The following is a 16213-nucleotide window of genomic DNA, read 5'->3' as shown; positions in this document are numbered from 1 at the left end:
TAAAAGCTGAGGTTATTTTGGCAAATCTCCACTGCCTCCACCCCTCCTCCTCCCGTGGCCGCTCCTTGCGCCCGTGCCCGGCGCCGCCGGCCCGCTCCTCCACCTCCTGTCCCCACGGGGTGGCCGCCGCCCCCCTGCTCCTGCTCCCGTGGCCACCAATCACCTCCTCCTCCAGTGGTCGTCGGGCACCCCGATCCATTCCTATTTCACTTTGCCCTCGGATCGAGGAAGCCACGTAGAAAAAAAATATCCCTCCTCACGCCGCCGCCTCTCGGGGGGCCCACCGCCGAGTGCTCCCGACGCTCGATGAGGGCGTCCCCTCCACTCGCAGCTACCCCTCTGCTGCGTGTTGCTCGACTTCTCCATAGACCGGGGCAGGGACTCGGAGCCCCTTGTTGGGAATATGCCCTAGAGGCAATCACGTATGATGTAATTCCCAATGTATTCATAAAGATTATTGAGTTGTCCTTTTTTGAACATCTGATATGTATCATTGAATATGTGATTTGATTGTGAAACTATGTATTCATGTTGTTCATACTAAATTGTCCTTAGTCATTGAGGTTGTGCTGGACACATAACCTAAACTAATGTGAAAGTTGGCTGATGACTCGGTTCCACTTGTCATGGGCATGGTGATGTCATTCCAGCTTACACGGACTCGGCTAAAGAGTTTAGCGAGTCGGACTGACCCATATTGAGATGCAACGAGTAGGTCGTCATTTGCATGTCTCAATCAATGTAATCCTTAGACCTGAGGTTATCGCACAATCCGAGTTGTGGATCACCAACTTAGGTTCTGTCAAACGTTGTTCCGTAACAGGGCAGTTATAAAGGCAGAGTTCGGGTTGACTGAGAATCAAGCCGTGTGATGTCGATAACCAAGATGGGATTTTGCCCCTCCGACTGGAGAGATACTCTCTGGGCCCTCTCGAGTGATAGGATTCGGGAAGCATGGCCATGCGCGACTCGGTTAACTGTTAACCGGGTCGATCAACTAAGAGTTAGTCGGATGAATCGTATATCACGGATCGAGAAGAGAGTTAAACTATTAAAGGGATGACGATTAATTGCCTATAGTTCGACAAGGTATATCGTGAGGCAAAAGGGGCTAAGACGTATGTCACATTGGAAGGTACGTCGTCATGACTCGATGGTACTTGGGAGTCGGCACGTTCTGCTAGGAGCCGCTACCGATTGATCGATTGAGAGTCGGACTCCAATCGTGTCCAAGTCGCCATGAGCCTGCGGGGTCACACACTTAAGAGCGGGAGCAAGTATTTGGTCGGGTTGGACCCGAACCGGAAATGGACTGACAATGCGAGTTGGACTCGCAGAGTGGATGGGCCACAAGTGCTGGAGCCCACTTCCACTCGATATATAAGCAGGGGCGTGGGATGTCCAAGGGGCACGGTTCGCCACTCTCATGCGTTGAGAACCCTAACCCCATTTAGTCCAACCGTCGCACCGTACCTAGCAGTCCGCCGCCGGAGCTCCTCCTCGCACGTGTGGATATCGGCAGAGGTGTTGTACCTTCAGCACTTCGACGATCGCGGGATTGGATCGACTGGATCGGATCGAGGGACTGCACTGCATCAAGGCGCTGCATTGATAATCCGCAACTGCGCATCTAGTGGTAATCCTTGTGGCCTTCTACCTCGGCTAGATCTTGGGAGTTCACGTAGGAAAAGTTTTGTTTATCTCTATGCGCCCCTTCACCCCTCGCCTCACGGAGGCGATGGTCTCGGCCTGCGTGCGTATGTTTGCCATCAACCTATTCGGGTTCTTCCCGTCCAAGGTCCGGCTAGGCGGCAGGGAACCAGGAGGCCGACGTGGACAATCCGTTCTTCGACCTCTCATGGTACCACCTACTGGTCGTATCTCTGGTTGTTGATGCGAAGGTGGCCGGGAAGTACATGTTAGAATTTGTCTAACAGTGCATGAACAATTCGTTTATCTCTAGGCTGCCCGATTTGTTCTAGATAAAAGGATTGCTTGAAAACATTTTGCATATGATATATGAGAAATTCATGGGCGGTATACGCCATAAATCCGCAAGGCTGTGAGCAATATCTTCTATAAGGCAGACCCCCACAATGGGATTGCAGAGCTCTTGGAGGTGTTTGGGAGTGTGATTAGTGGGGTTTGCAAAGACACTGAAGGAGGAGCATAAGTTGTTTCTGTGGAAGGCATTAATTCCTCTTTATAAATCAAAGACAGTGCGAATTTACCTGCCACAATTGACGTACTGCATTACTCAGTTTATATATTGACAAGGAAACGAAGCTCTCAGGGACTGTGAACAGAGGCCTATTGGAGTATTGGCCAATGACAACAGTCAGACGGAGATGATGTTCTTGGAGGACGTTCTGAAATTGACAGGAATGCATGAGTTCCAGAAGTGCGCGCATGGTTCCATTGTTTCGAAAGGGTTGCACACTCCCTCAACAGCTCTCATTTGCAAGTAAAATTTAATCTTTAAAAGTCTAATGGGCTAATGGACAGTTCTGGCCGCTTTATTATTTTCCTTTATTAGCTTATAGCTCACATTATTGAACATCCGCTCAAATCACAAGCGGCATGAATAAGTAGCTTCAGTATGTAATTATCAATAGTATGTAATTATCATGGACGAGTAAAGTATTTGTTTTGGGTTAGATTGCATATGGTTTCTTTCAATTGAGTTTTTTGTTTTGTTCCTGTATTCCAATGGCAGGTCCGTAAGAACTTTGATTAAATTTAAAAGGGAATACAACATCGTCTGTACAAACAAAACACATGCCACGTTTGACTAATACTTAGGAAGTAAATTACACTTTGATTAATACTCGTTGTTTGCTTATTTCGAATGAATGTTAAATTATGCCGTTGTCCTTTTTAAAATGTGAATTTCCATGTGCATATGTTTAAGAGGCCGTGGCAACGCACAGGCACTGTGCTAGTTAGGAAGTAACATGTGAGGAAAAAAAGTAAAATGCGAAGTTGGTTTCATTCTCAATTTATTCACTGTATTTTGTAAATCAAAAGTTACGGTTCATGAACTTGTACGTATGTGTCTGTTTCCTATGACAGCTCAGCTTGGATGTTTGCATTTTGGCTCCTGAAAACACAAAAAAATGCGCCCTGATCCTTGTGGATTATTTTTCAGGTGGCAAAAATGCAAAAATCCGAGCTAAGCCGGCATAGTCTATGGACCCATACGTACAAAATATTGTACCGATGATCGTATTTGAGATATTTCGTCAAGTTCACGGACCATAACTTTTTCGGTTTTCAAAATACAGCGACTAAATTTTGAAAAGTGCAATGATCATGAGAGCATTTTACTAAAAAAACATCGTTCTTACTCTCTCCTAGCGGCGGTGCTTTATCACATGCCGTCGAGAAACAAGATTTCCGATAGTTGTTTCGCTCAATTTGTTCCCATCCAATGTTACAGAACTTGGCTGACCAAGATTCTCAATAGTGTCGGTGCAAAGTCATACAAATTCCTAATTTTTATGGTATGTTACCACGGAGAAGATTGTAATCCATATCCATGTACAACAACCCGTGGTCTAGAAATTTTTGTTGTTTCTTAGCCAAAACGTCTCGAGACTACCGGAAAGATTGCCTTCGCGTACACAATAACATAGTGAATCTGAAGAAATTCGAGAGTAAAGAGCTAAGGGTGTTTGAATTGGTGCCAAAATGCAGCACTTCAATTTTTCTAGTCATGATAAAACATTTGGAGTTTTTTAAGTAACTTTTTGACATGTCAATTTTTGTAGCCATTATTATTATATTTTATTAAAGGCCCCGACTGGGTTCTCATCCCTAATTTCGCACCGGCCCCGAAAATCTCAAGACCAAGCCTGGATCTTCCTTTCTTGCTACGTGTTGGCTAGACTAGAAGGCCCAGCAAAGCTCAGATCGCTAAGTACAGCTGCTTCTCCACTCGAATAAAACTCCTGCTTGTTCCTCATTTCAATTTCCCCACAGAAAATTCTTGCTTTTCTCCACAAATTAGATCGACATTTGACCTGCAACCGGCGGTAGCCATAGTTTGCTCCTGGTCTGATTTGCTTGGCACTGCATTAGCTCAAGTGAGAAGTGCATGATCAGACACAAGCTTCAGAACCAATGGTTCATGGGAGCAGTTACGGAAGAGCAAGCATGGAGGTAGCAACCAGCGGATAAGAATGGCTGCTGGAACTTTCGCGGCTGCAAGTGGTCGTCGCAGAACATGCAGGATGGCGAGTGACAAGGGAATTGAAAGAAATATGGCCGAGAGGCAATAATAAAATGGTTATTATCTTATTCCATGTTTATGATAGATGTTTATTTCTCATGCTAAAATTGTATTAACCGGAAACGTTAATGCATGTGTGTCTAATAAACAAACAAGAGTTCTTAGTGATGTCTCTCATTTAACTAGCTTGTTGATTAACAGATAATCAAGGTTTTCTGATCATGAACATTGGATGATGTTAATAACAGGGTCACGTCATTAGGAGAATGATGTGATGAACACACACCATAGTAGGTATAGAAATTCGATCAAGTCTTTTAAGTTTACATTGATGTATCAAACACATACGAAGTAGCCCTGATCCTTAGACCATGAGATCATGTCAATCACTGACACCGGAGGAGTGCTTTGATGACATTAAACGTCACACCGTATCATGGTGACTATAAAGGTGGCGTTGGGTACTCTGAAAGTATTAGTTGAGGCTCAGTTATCAAGAGTGGGATTTGTCCATCCAGATGACGGAAAGATATACTCTGGGCCCTCTCGGTGATATCACATCGACACCGCTTGCAAGCACGTAACTAGGTCACAAGGATGTCATATCACGGAATGAGTAAAGAGTACTTGTCAGTAACGAGATCGAACTAGGTATAGTTGATTCCGATGATCGGATCTCGGACATGTAAAATATCGCAAGACAAAATGAATTGGTTACGACGTTTATGGTTCACGCGATCACAAGATTCATCGTTGAATGAGTGGGAGTCATTACGGATCATCCCGCTGATGATAATTGATTGGAGATATGTCTCGATCATGTCCACATCATTCACGAACCGTAGGGTGACACACTTAAGGTTCATCGACGCTTTTGAGTGGATACGGAACACCGGAGAAAAGATTGGACAGCGCGCGCGGCGATTGTTTGCAGGAGCACCGAAATTGTTTCGGGATATCAGAATAGTTCAAGGGGATAAGTGTTAATGTTTGTTGATTAAATGAATTGACAAATATTAAATAAAAGAATTAAAAATGTTTTATTCGTTTATGGGAGAAAACCCCCTTCATTTTGAGTGGAGTTTTACACCCATTATATATGGGGACCTTTGAGTTTGTGAGTGGAGTGTCCACTCACATGAAGAGGGGAGAGGTGGAGGCACCCCTTGGGGCTGTTGCCCTTCCACTCCTATATATACTAAGGGGTGGTGCTCTTCTCTTCCTTACACACTCATTTGCACCTCTTGGTCCCTTCCTCCCGCTGCTCCACCTCACGAGCCATGGCTTAGGCGAAGCCCTGCTCAAATAGTTTCTCCACCACCACCACCACCACGCCGTAGTGCTGCTGGAGTTCCCGGTGGATCCACTACTTCCGTTGCCCCGCTGGAACGAGGGATCGGAGGTCGTCGTCGAGCCGTACGTGTGACCGAGTGCGGATGCGCTGCTCGTTTGCACCGCTCATCTTCGCGATCTTGAGATCGGCAAGTGATCGTCTACATCATCCACGAGGACCGTTCTCGATAACAAAGCTTTTGGTCTTCGAAGGTGAGTCCTTCTAGACTACGGTTTACCCGTTACTTTCATCTCCTAGATATGATCTTCGCCCGTTTGTGGTTTCAACCGTAGGAATTTTTTTGTTTTCTATGCAACGAACCCTTCAGGAATGACCCTTCGGGTCCTCAACCTTCGTATACCTAGTACAGCCCAACAGGCAATCCCCACGAAGGCCCATCAAGTATACGCAAGTCGAGTCCCTTAGAATGTGGCACAAGCTAAGGAACGTAATCTTACTATAGCAGAATGTACTGATCTGATTGTAACCATCCCGATTATCACGCCCAAGACCTAACCGCTTGTATATAAGGCTAGGATGGGAGATCGTGAAGGGCGATCCTCTACACACACGCTAGATCCCATCTGCGCACCATAACCTCAGAGCTTCCCTGTAACCTTGATCAATACAAAACACCAAAGCAGGACGTAGGGATTGTTACCTCTTTGAGGGCCCCAAACCTAGGTAATCCTTGTGTCCCCCTAGGTCCTTGTTAGTCGACGAGGTTGTTGGTGCACCCCGTGCTCTCCTTAGTCGAAAACCCTCGAGTTTGGGTATTGCCGAGTTAGAACCTCGTCAGCAAGGATCGATTGCGGTGTTCTGGAAACAACGGAAGAGCGAAAATAATGGCGCCAAGTGTTGTGTGATTGTCGCCCAAAACGATCACAGGATAATAATTTGTGCCTTTCCATGAGCGTTATCCCTTGATGGGTCTGGGACTGTTGCCCGTCTGACCAGGAAAGCAATAAGCAGGCAGCGCAAATCCAAACCACTCAGATGTAAACAATGGCTCTTATTTTAGAACCGCAAGCTTGTGTCGTCAGGGCAACTCCCAATGCATCACATCTTATGTTGTATTATATTCATTAAGTACATGTTTAGATACAACTCTTCCAATGCTTTGTATCTTAGTGTTGTATCTAAATAGTCTCTCATTTATTATGTTTTGTGAGAGGGAATTTATGAATTTTCTTGGATTTAGAGCTAAGAATTGTATCAAAATTAAGATACCACATCAATCTATCTCCTCTTTAAATATCCGTTCACCTCAGCTTTTTGATTATGTGGCAATTTTAGATACGGTACACGTCATTGCATTGTTTAAAGAGCCTGAAGTTGTCAAATTCCGAGATTAGATACAAGACATCCAAACAGCGGCGGCATGCCAGATCTGAAAGATGTGATGCCATTTCAAATCTGTGATATCAAATACATGTGTCTTTATTAGTTTTTATTAATCATAAGTTATGCTTGTATACAAAGGATTTGTCAAAAAGCCAATTCATCACACAGCTCTCAATGTGGCACCACTATGGATGGCAATGGGTACCCGATCCCCGAATACCTGACGGGTCTAGACCTGATTAGCAAACGGGTATGGTAAGGAATCAGACCCGCGGTATAAACGGGAAATTTTTGGACCCGTCGGGTCTGGCGGGTCCGGGTCTGGTAGTGCCGGACCCGGCCCCGGATCCCCGTATACCCGATTCAAATTACAGCCCAGAGTACGCATAACTAAAAACCGTAGCTTCCAGTCGGTCACTCCCCAATCCCCATCCCAGTCCCCACGAGTCCACGGTTTAGTTTTTTTAAATAATACGATTTTTTTAATCATTTTCAAAAATAATACGCGTTTTTCAAAATTTCAAAAATAATACGGCCTCAGCCTCGTCCAGGCCGAATGGGCCCAGTCGGCCTGGCCGAAGCCGGTTAGGCCAAGTCGGCCTAGGCCAGGCCGACTGAAGCTCAGTTGGCTTCGCCCAGGCCAACTGGAGCGGTCGGTTTCGGCCAGGCCGACTGGATGCAGTTGGTTTTGCCGAAGCCGATTTAGGCTTATCAGCTTCGCAAAAGTAGTTGGTTGCATGATCAATGCATACACGGTCGAGGCCAATTTTTGTCTGGAATCCTTGCGGTTTTTTGAACTAAAAGACTTGACAACTTGGATAAAGTAACATACATCGATAATGTGCTGGACAATATTTGTGTCGATTCCTTGCGGGTTTTTTGAACTGAAAGACTTGACAACTTGGATAAATTAACATACATCGATAATGTGCTGGTTACAGAACCAAGGCACGACTAAATTAACATACATCGATAATACCGCAATTGGACAGAATTAAAGATAGCAAATATAATTGAAACACGGTACAAGCACTACTGAGTCCACTTAGGCCATTTTCCGCTCGTATCGCCACATTCTTCTGCAGCCTTTGCCTCTCTCTTTCTGCCTCACGAGCATCCTTGCACCTTCGTTCCTCCTCTTGCATCTCAAGCGCTTTCTCCCTGTTTTTCCTTAGTGCTTCATCAAAGTAACGACGTTGTTCCGCCCTATGCTCTTTCAGCTCTCTCTCTTACTCCTCTTTCTCCTGGGCTGCAGCTTTTTCCGCACACTCCTCCGCGTGGAAACGCTGCCATGCACTTCGGGACCTTGTTTTAATCTCTTTCACCACCCAATCCAGCATCTTCGTGTCAATCCAACGATACCACATGCATAGGGGCGGAGGAGACTACAAAATAGCCTAATGTTACAAATAAATCGAATGTGACACACACAACATGTTTAAGCACACCTATATGTGCTTACCGGAGGCTTGTCGTACGGCGAAACCGGGATTAGGTGGATCATGCTCATAGTTCGCACACATGAAAAACTTCATACCCAGCTTATCTAAAAAATCTGTCACCTCCTTCACCTTGCATAGATTGCCGCACCAACACTTGAGATGTTCCACCCTCGGAGGCAACATCGCTTCTTTCATCTTCCTCGGCCTCTCGCCCTGGACGGAGCAAGTCAAACTCATTGGGGGACACTGGAATATTGGAAAAAACAGTAGTGGAAAGGATGCTTGGAGGACTACCACAGATGAGGTATTTATAAGCTCTCAAACTCATTCTCCAGCCACCGTTTCCTGCCTGATTTTCCCGCCAGCGTTTCCCACCACCGTTTCTCGCCTCCTTTTCCTGCCAGCGTTTCCTGCCTCCTTTTCCCGCCACTGTTTCCCGCCTATTTGTATCTTCTATAACTATAAAAGACCGTCCATCGTATTGAAGTGTAGTCTCACCATTTGTCTGGGAAGATGTCGTCCGGCTTCCCAGATGATCGTAGATTTTGGTCAGGTATGTCCCGGAGGCTATTTTGGTTAGCCGGTGATTTCAAGGTAGACAATAGGATAGTTCCATGGGACAAACTCATTAGTAGTGACACCCTACTAACTGAGCTGGGCCACCAATTAAGAAGGTGCAATTTCCCATTGAGGACTTCTGCAGAGATACGGCAAGAACTGCTAAGGTTGCACGAAATGTGAAAGAAGCACAATCAAGGTAAGAGTGAGTCATACCTACAATGGGCTAGAAAACATCCATTGTTATGGGTTGAAGAAGAGGAATCTGATGAAGATATCTTCATGCCAAGCAAAACGGGTAAGAGTTCTTCATTGTCCAAGGGGAAGAGTACTGCACCGTCGAAGGGAAAGAGTACATCATCGTCCAAGGGCAAGAGCACTTCGTCTTCGTAGGGCTAGAGTTAGGTTATCTTATTTTAAGTTGTCGGTTTTAATTTCAGTCTTTCTATTGCATATGTATTTCAGTCCTACCGTTTTTTATTTGCAACTGTAAATTGAATAAGAATGCGAAAAATAGTAACATGTCTCTCTCATACATAGGTATAAATATGTATCATACATAGGTATAAATATGTCTCATACATAAGTAGAAATATGTCTTATACATAGATAGAAATATGTCTCATATATAGGTAGAAATAAGTCTCATGCATAGGTAGAAATAAGTCTCATGCATAGGTCCTACATGCAAATATCAGGCACGGCGTCTGGGACGGCATTCCGGGGGTGCCTGTGGCGTGGTCCAGCCATACCTATGAGGTGGCAAAACATTGCGCGGAGGAATCACGGACCCATCCTCGCGATACTATGTATCCTCCTGTGTGGGGTCTGGTGGCGGAGTATTGAACATCCAGCTGTGTTGGACAGAATAGTCCTCTCCTTGAGCGTGATCACTACCCCACGAGGGTTCGGACAACGACGACTGATGCCCGTAGGCTCCTGCATGTGGGAAAGTACTTAGCATTAGAATTGTGTAGCAGTCGTGGTAATGAACACAATAGATAGAAATATACATACCCTGTGGTTGGGTCTGTGGACAAAACTCAAAGTTCATCGTGGGACTCTGCTGGTGCTGCCACGCCGAACCTCCAGCCTGAAAAGAGGGGGCTGCTGCTCCCACGCCGAACCTCCAGCCTGAAAAGAGGGCTGCTGCTGGTGCCAGTAGTCGAAAGAAGACTGCGGCTGGTGCCACGACGAACCTCCGGTCTGCTCAGGAGGTGGTGGCCTGGGCGTCGACTGCTTTGGTAGACGTGGACGCGGGTGGTGTCGTGGGTGCGGTGCTTCCTGCTGACGTGGCCGTTGCTGGTGCGTGGAGGGACGCGGGGGCCGTACGGATGCCTGGTGATGAATGATGTCCAAAGTGCGGGTGCACGTGATAGCCACGTAAACAGAGCGTAGCTTCTCCTCCATTCATCTAAGCCAGGACTGGTGCGGCTCCCGTGGTAGTAGAAGTGGATCGGTCGAAAGCGAACGTCCATACGCAACGAACTCGGCCTGTAAATCCTGTGTCAACTGAGCCTGCAATTGGCACGAAGAGAATTACATATATATGGCAAAGTACATAACAAACACATGCATTATGTTAAGAGAAAATATTTACCGCGTGCTGTCTAGAGCCTGAAGTAGACTGGCTAGGGTACATATCTTGCAAACTCGGCTCTGCTGTCTCCTGTGGGTGAGAGTGTTGAATGATGCTCAATCGGGTAGCTGTCATGTACCTCTGCAAATAGCCGTTGAATAGATCGAGATCAAAGGCCTCCAATGGCCAAACTCGTGTCATCGCAGTCTCCCACTCTGTGACGTATGACTGAACCCTCTGCAGCCACTGAGTCTGAGTCCTGGTACTTCCCTTCCTGGTAAACCTAAGATCACAATAGAAAGTTGAACAATTAAATTATGGACCATTCTGGACGACAATCATAAATTGTAGAACCGCACATACCTGTGGACAATCGGTGGAAGTGGATCCTCCGTCGGTGGAGGAACAACCAACTGGCGTGCCCCAAACTGCCTCATGACCCTCTGCTGGGCCATCTCCTCCATGCAGACGTCGAAGATGATCTATTTTGTCATCCAGTAAGCGTAATCTCTCATGCAGACCATGGAGATCCCGCCAGGGTATCTAACATCGATGGCGTCCGATGTGTACGGCTCCCAGACAACCGCCTCAAAGTGCAACACGTCGAACTGCTCATTGAATGATGGGTAGCAATTCTTGACCTGATGGTGTGCAAACCGTCTTTGTAAAAAAACGAAGTTAGTTCATTCATGGTTTATGTAAACTAATGTATAAATTTTACATTTGACATACCTCGTTACGTGTCCAAATTGTCGCTAAAGTAGGCAGGCCGATGTGTTCTAAGTCAAACAACTCCTGTTCAGGGTTAGGGTGATCACCCGTAACGTCTGGTCGGCCGATAGAAAACCTCTCCCACGACCAGAGCTGCAACAATAAAGGACATCCAAGCAGGGCTGACTTGGGCAACGCAAGCTGGCAAGTGTTGCACATACCTCGGTACGTAGCCGCTAAGACAGCCGAACCCCAACTCCTCTGTATGATGTCGTCACCACAAGTTGCATTCGCGATCTCCACTGTAATAGGGATGTAGCGTGCGCTAATGGTGGTGACGTGGTTCTCGGTGAACATCACCTTCCCGAGAAGCCACATTATATATGCCTCAAGGCTCCGAGTGATCTGAAGCTCAGTCATTTGGGTCTCTGGATCCCCAAACTTCTGAATCTGCATGCAACAAAAACCAAGTGGTAGTAAACCCATGCAAGTATATGAGGTATGCTCTTAGATATATTAACTTAAAACACATCGATCTAACCTGGTAATTGAGCAACCAATCTAGCTTAGGTCCGTGAGCCTCTGAGGTGAGTGGCCCAGCTCCGGCAAGAATACCTTGAAAACGTAGGGCACAAATTAACACATAATTCCACATAGAGTACAAATTAAAACACAGTGCACAAATTAACACATACCTTGAAAGCGTAGTGCCATACCCTCCTGCCAATCAGCTGGTGCCTGCAACGGTCCTATGGGATCACCCACCAATGGTAGTCCCAGCAGCATCGACACATCCTGGAGAGTAGGAGCCATCTCTCCCCAGCGAAAGTGAAACGTGTGTGTCTCGGGCCTCCATCTATCCACTAAGCAGCTCAGCAGCGAGTGCTCAATTTGTAGCCGTGTAGAGTTGAAGCCTCGTCGCTCGCCCTCTACCATTTCCGCATGAGTTGCCTCAACAAGTCGTGCGAAAGGTAAAAGGCCAGCCCACTTCAAACTGCATAAATAAAATGGACATGCAAGGGATGAATAAATAAAATGGACATGCAAGGGATGAATAAATAAAATATACATGCAAGGGATGAATGAATAAATACCGCCGAATCCAGGTAAGGTGTATCATCCAATTTTCCTTAGGAGTGCGCGTGACAAGGGGCTCGACACTCCCATGATGCGCCACCAATTGAGCAGCTCGATGCTTACTCTCAATCTCCGGAGATAGCAATGATACTCTCTCCATTTTGTACCTGAAAGTTTTTAATCTGCCTCCCAACCCTTCTCCTAGTGCCGGGTGGGTCAAACCCTGGCAAGTCACAAAACCCAACAGGTTCTTCCTCAGATGGTCCTGTTCCAACTGTTGTCTGTGCAGCCACTGCTGCTACATGTGCTGCTACCGCTGCGTTCCGTGCCGCTGTCCTCTCCCTAACATCGTTTCTTCGTGAACTCATTAAGATAACCACGTATCCTAGTGTACTTCCATTGTTGGTTCTGTTTGCAGAGTTTCTTGAATAGATTCATAAGTGACTTGTTCCTGAACTGCGAGAAGAAGTTGGCCCCAAATGCTGCATGCAACAACGACTCTGCATGTCCTGCCATGGAGTTTGTTCATCAGGCCCAGGGTTTGTCAGTGTCCTTATCGCACTGAGTATGCCTGCATGTCTGTCATGAAGGATGCACACATTCGGCTTATCATGCATGAAGCGACCGCCCCCGTTCAGGGTTCGATCTCTGTGCTTATTTGTGCTAGTCCCTAGATCGACTCACTAGCACACATAGTTTCAAGATGTAATACCAAGATACAAAGGTCAAAAGTACTTTATTACATCGTATCATCCAGAACTTAATTGTACTTACAAACTTGCATGACCCCTTAGGCCAGCATAAACAAATATGGTTTCAAAACCATAAAACATTGTATCATAAAACTGCAGCGGAAAGGAAGAGCAAAAGGGCCTCAACTACTCCCAGAGTAGAGAGCATGTTGGAATGTAAGCACATGACCCAAAGAACATCGACGAACCTCACTCTTCGTCAGATTCACCTGCATTATTAATTGCAGCCACTACGTGGTCAATACATTGAATGTATTGGCAAGTTCACCTGGAAGTTATAACAAATCCTACCAAGTATATGCAATTGAGGTATAGTGGGGTTCAAGCTTTATGGCGTGGTAGCAAAACATAGTTTATCTTACTACAATTAAATGTTACATTATTGTTAACTAATGGACACCGGGTAGAAACACCGATGCTCCTATTAATCTATGGACAATGAGTAGACACATCAATGCTCCTAACCCAAGTTCAAACCATTCATTTTATTTAGAAATTGGAATGAGTGAGACCTTCCTTACAGCCCCCAAATCTAATGGCTCATAATTGTCCGTAACCGGGGACACGGCTAAGTACTTAGTTTGACACTCTCGAGAGGTGGTACATTTTACCCACAAAAATCGACGTGTTAATCCCTTGCTGTCCTCAGGATAGAGTAGCAACGACATCGATTACAGGAATTTTCAGAACATAATCCCCCAGACCGCCTGAGGGACGCGCTCCCACCTACACGGCTACATACCGATGTCATCCTTGGATCCGGGTTCATATTTCTTACATCCATCCTACCAGAGCCCATTTAGCATGTGGTTGTACTGGAAGCTACTAAACAGGAAAACTAGTGTAGTCTCTGGATACCCCGGGTGGCATTCCACATTTGCGACGCAAGCGCTCCCCGAATCCACGGGGAGACGTCCATGGACGATCCACCCTCGAATCCACGAGGACTCGACTTAGAGGGACCCATAGAAATGGACCTCACGTCGCACAACATCTCGAATATTCAAAGCCGTCCACCCAGGATGATTCGTTAGGGTTGTTTTGCCAAGTTTCCAAAAATTACTCCACATAAACAGTTTCACAGTGATTGAGATTCCCTCCCACGTATACTAACATAGCATGGCTAAGCAATATCTAATCACGATGGCTATTGGTGGAGGATTCATGGCAAAGGTAACCCTACCGCTAGTAGGTCAAATCATAGCTAGCATAAGTACGAGTAATAATCCAATCAATGCATTCTACAAGCAACACTAATGCATAAGTATTTTAAAAACAATAATAGTAGTAGGACAATGATCAACGTGAACTTGCCTTGGTAGCAGTTGGAGTTCAAACACTCGTCACAATCACAAGGTTCGCTCTCCGAGAAAACTATACGAAACAAACAACATACATATACATAAACACACAATTCACATCACGACAAAATAAGATATGCTATGATGCGATGTAACATGTGACATGAATTGGTGGTTTATTTTATTTGGGTGATCAACTGGTCCTAAGCATTTGTGATTAAAACAAATGCATTAGGGTTTTAAACAAAAAAGGCAAAAACAAGGGATTAAAACCCTAATTAAGGTTTTATTGTCATCCGCCAATTCATTTAATTCAAAATATTTATTTCTCTGTCCCAATGGACAAAGGATAATAAAACAAATTTTTGGGCACGAGTTTCAATTAAAAAGGATTTCTAAATAAAAAGATATGATTTAAATGGCATTAAAAGCCTTTCTGTAAATTGACTGTAGTTAAGTTATTAAAATTTAAATTTAAACTATGCCAAAAGATTCTACAGGTCAAGAGCTTTCCAGAAAGGTAAAATTTGTCAAATTTGGCCCAGTAGTTTAAAAGATATGATCATTTGAAGTTCTAGGGGCTTTTCTGCAAAAGTGCCATTTCAATTAATCCGGGGAATAAAAATTACATCTTATTTTTATAATACAGTGCCACGTGTCAAGCTGTGATTGGTCGGTACCGGTTCACTTAAACGAATTAACGGGATCTAATCTCGGCCGTAGATCAAAATCGGACGGCTGAGATGGAGCATGGGCTCACCGTGGCGGTGCTAGGGTGACGGCGGACTCCGGCGAGCGCAGGGACGCGGTGGCGAGCGGTTCCGGCGAGCTCGGGCGTCAGTCGAGGCGTGCGGGAGGCGCGGCCCGTCGAGGCGGAAACGGGGACGGGGTCGGCGAGGCTCGGGGACGCCGGCGTTGACGCCTAGACGACGCGAAGGCGGCGGTCGGCGGCGGAGCTTTGAACGGCGACGGGCTGCGGTGCACCAAAGAGGAAACGGCGCGCGTCAGCTTGACCGCGAGGGAGAGAGGAGAGAGATAGGCGTGGTCTCGTCGACCATGGCGTCCCGAGTGTTCGGCGGCGGGCAACGGCGAGCGACGGCGACAAATTCTGGCAGCGTGGGCGCACAATCGAGGGGGAGCAGAGGGGGAAAAGAGGGAGGAGGGCTCAAGCTTTATAGTGACGCGGGCGGCAAGTCGCGGGGAGCAAGGGATTGACGGGGCGAGCAATCACGGCGGCGAAGGCGCGGCGCGGGTCGGCGGCGGAGATCGCGGGGACTTTCCCTGCGGGGAAGATGCTGCTGACAGGTGGGCCCCACCTGTCAGTGGCTTGCGGCGGGTGCACGCGGCGCGGGGCCGGCTCGGTCTGGTTCGGGCGCGGGCGAAGTCGGGCCGGTTCGGCCCATTTGGCCGGTCCGGTCCGGTTTTCCGTTCTTTTCTTTTCTTTTTTTTCTGATTTCTTTTATATCTTTTGATTTTGAACTCCAAATTGATCCAAATAAATTCCAGAAAATTTGTAAAATCATATTGTAATATGATTCAACTTTTGGGACTAATTTCCCTTCCAAATAAAATATATAAAATACATTTTCCCTATAAATGCCTTTAAGGCTTTATAACTATTTAAATAAAATAGTTTTTTCAACTCCAAATAATTATCCAAAAATTATGGGATAGCTTATTTATGCAATAAACCCCTTTTGTAGTTAAACGCTATTGGTTTAAAGATCCAAAGCTCAAATGGGTGAAACCTATGGTTTAAAATGAAATAGAAACCTTTTTAAAGCCTTTTTGGAATTCAAAATTGATTCAAATATGCAATTGTGGCATGATGCTCATGAGTGCAATGCATATGAAAGAGTTTGAAATTTTGAGATGGTACAATGCA

This window comes from Brachypodium distachyon, chromosome 2 (assembly GCF_000005505.3).
Source record: "Brachypodium distachyon strain Bd21 chromosome 2, Brachypodium_distachyon_v3.0, whole genome shotgun sequence".
In the NCBI taxonomy this organism is placed as follows: Eukaryota; Viridiplantae; Streptophyta; class Magnoliopsida; order Poales; family Poaceae; genus Brachypodium; species Brachypodium distachyon.
Note: the sequence above shows the minus strand (reverse complement) of the source record.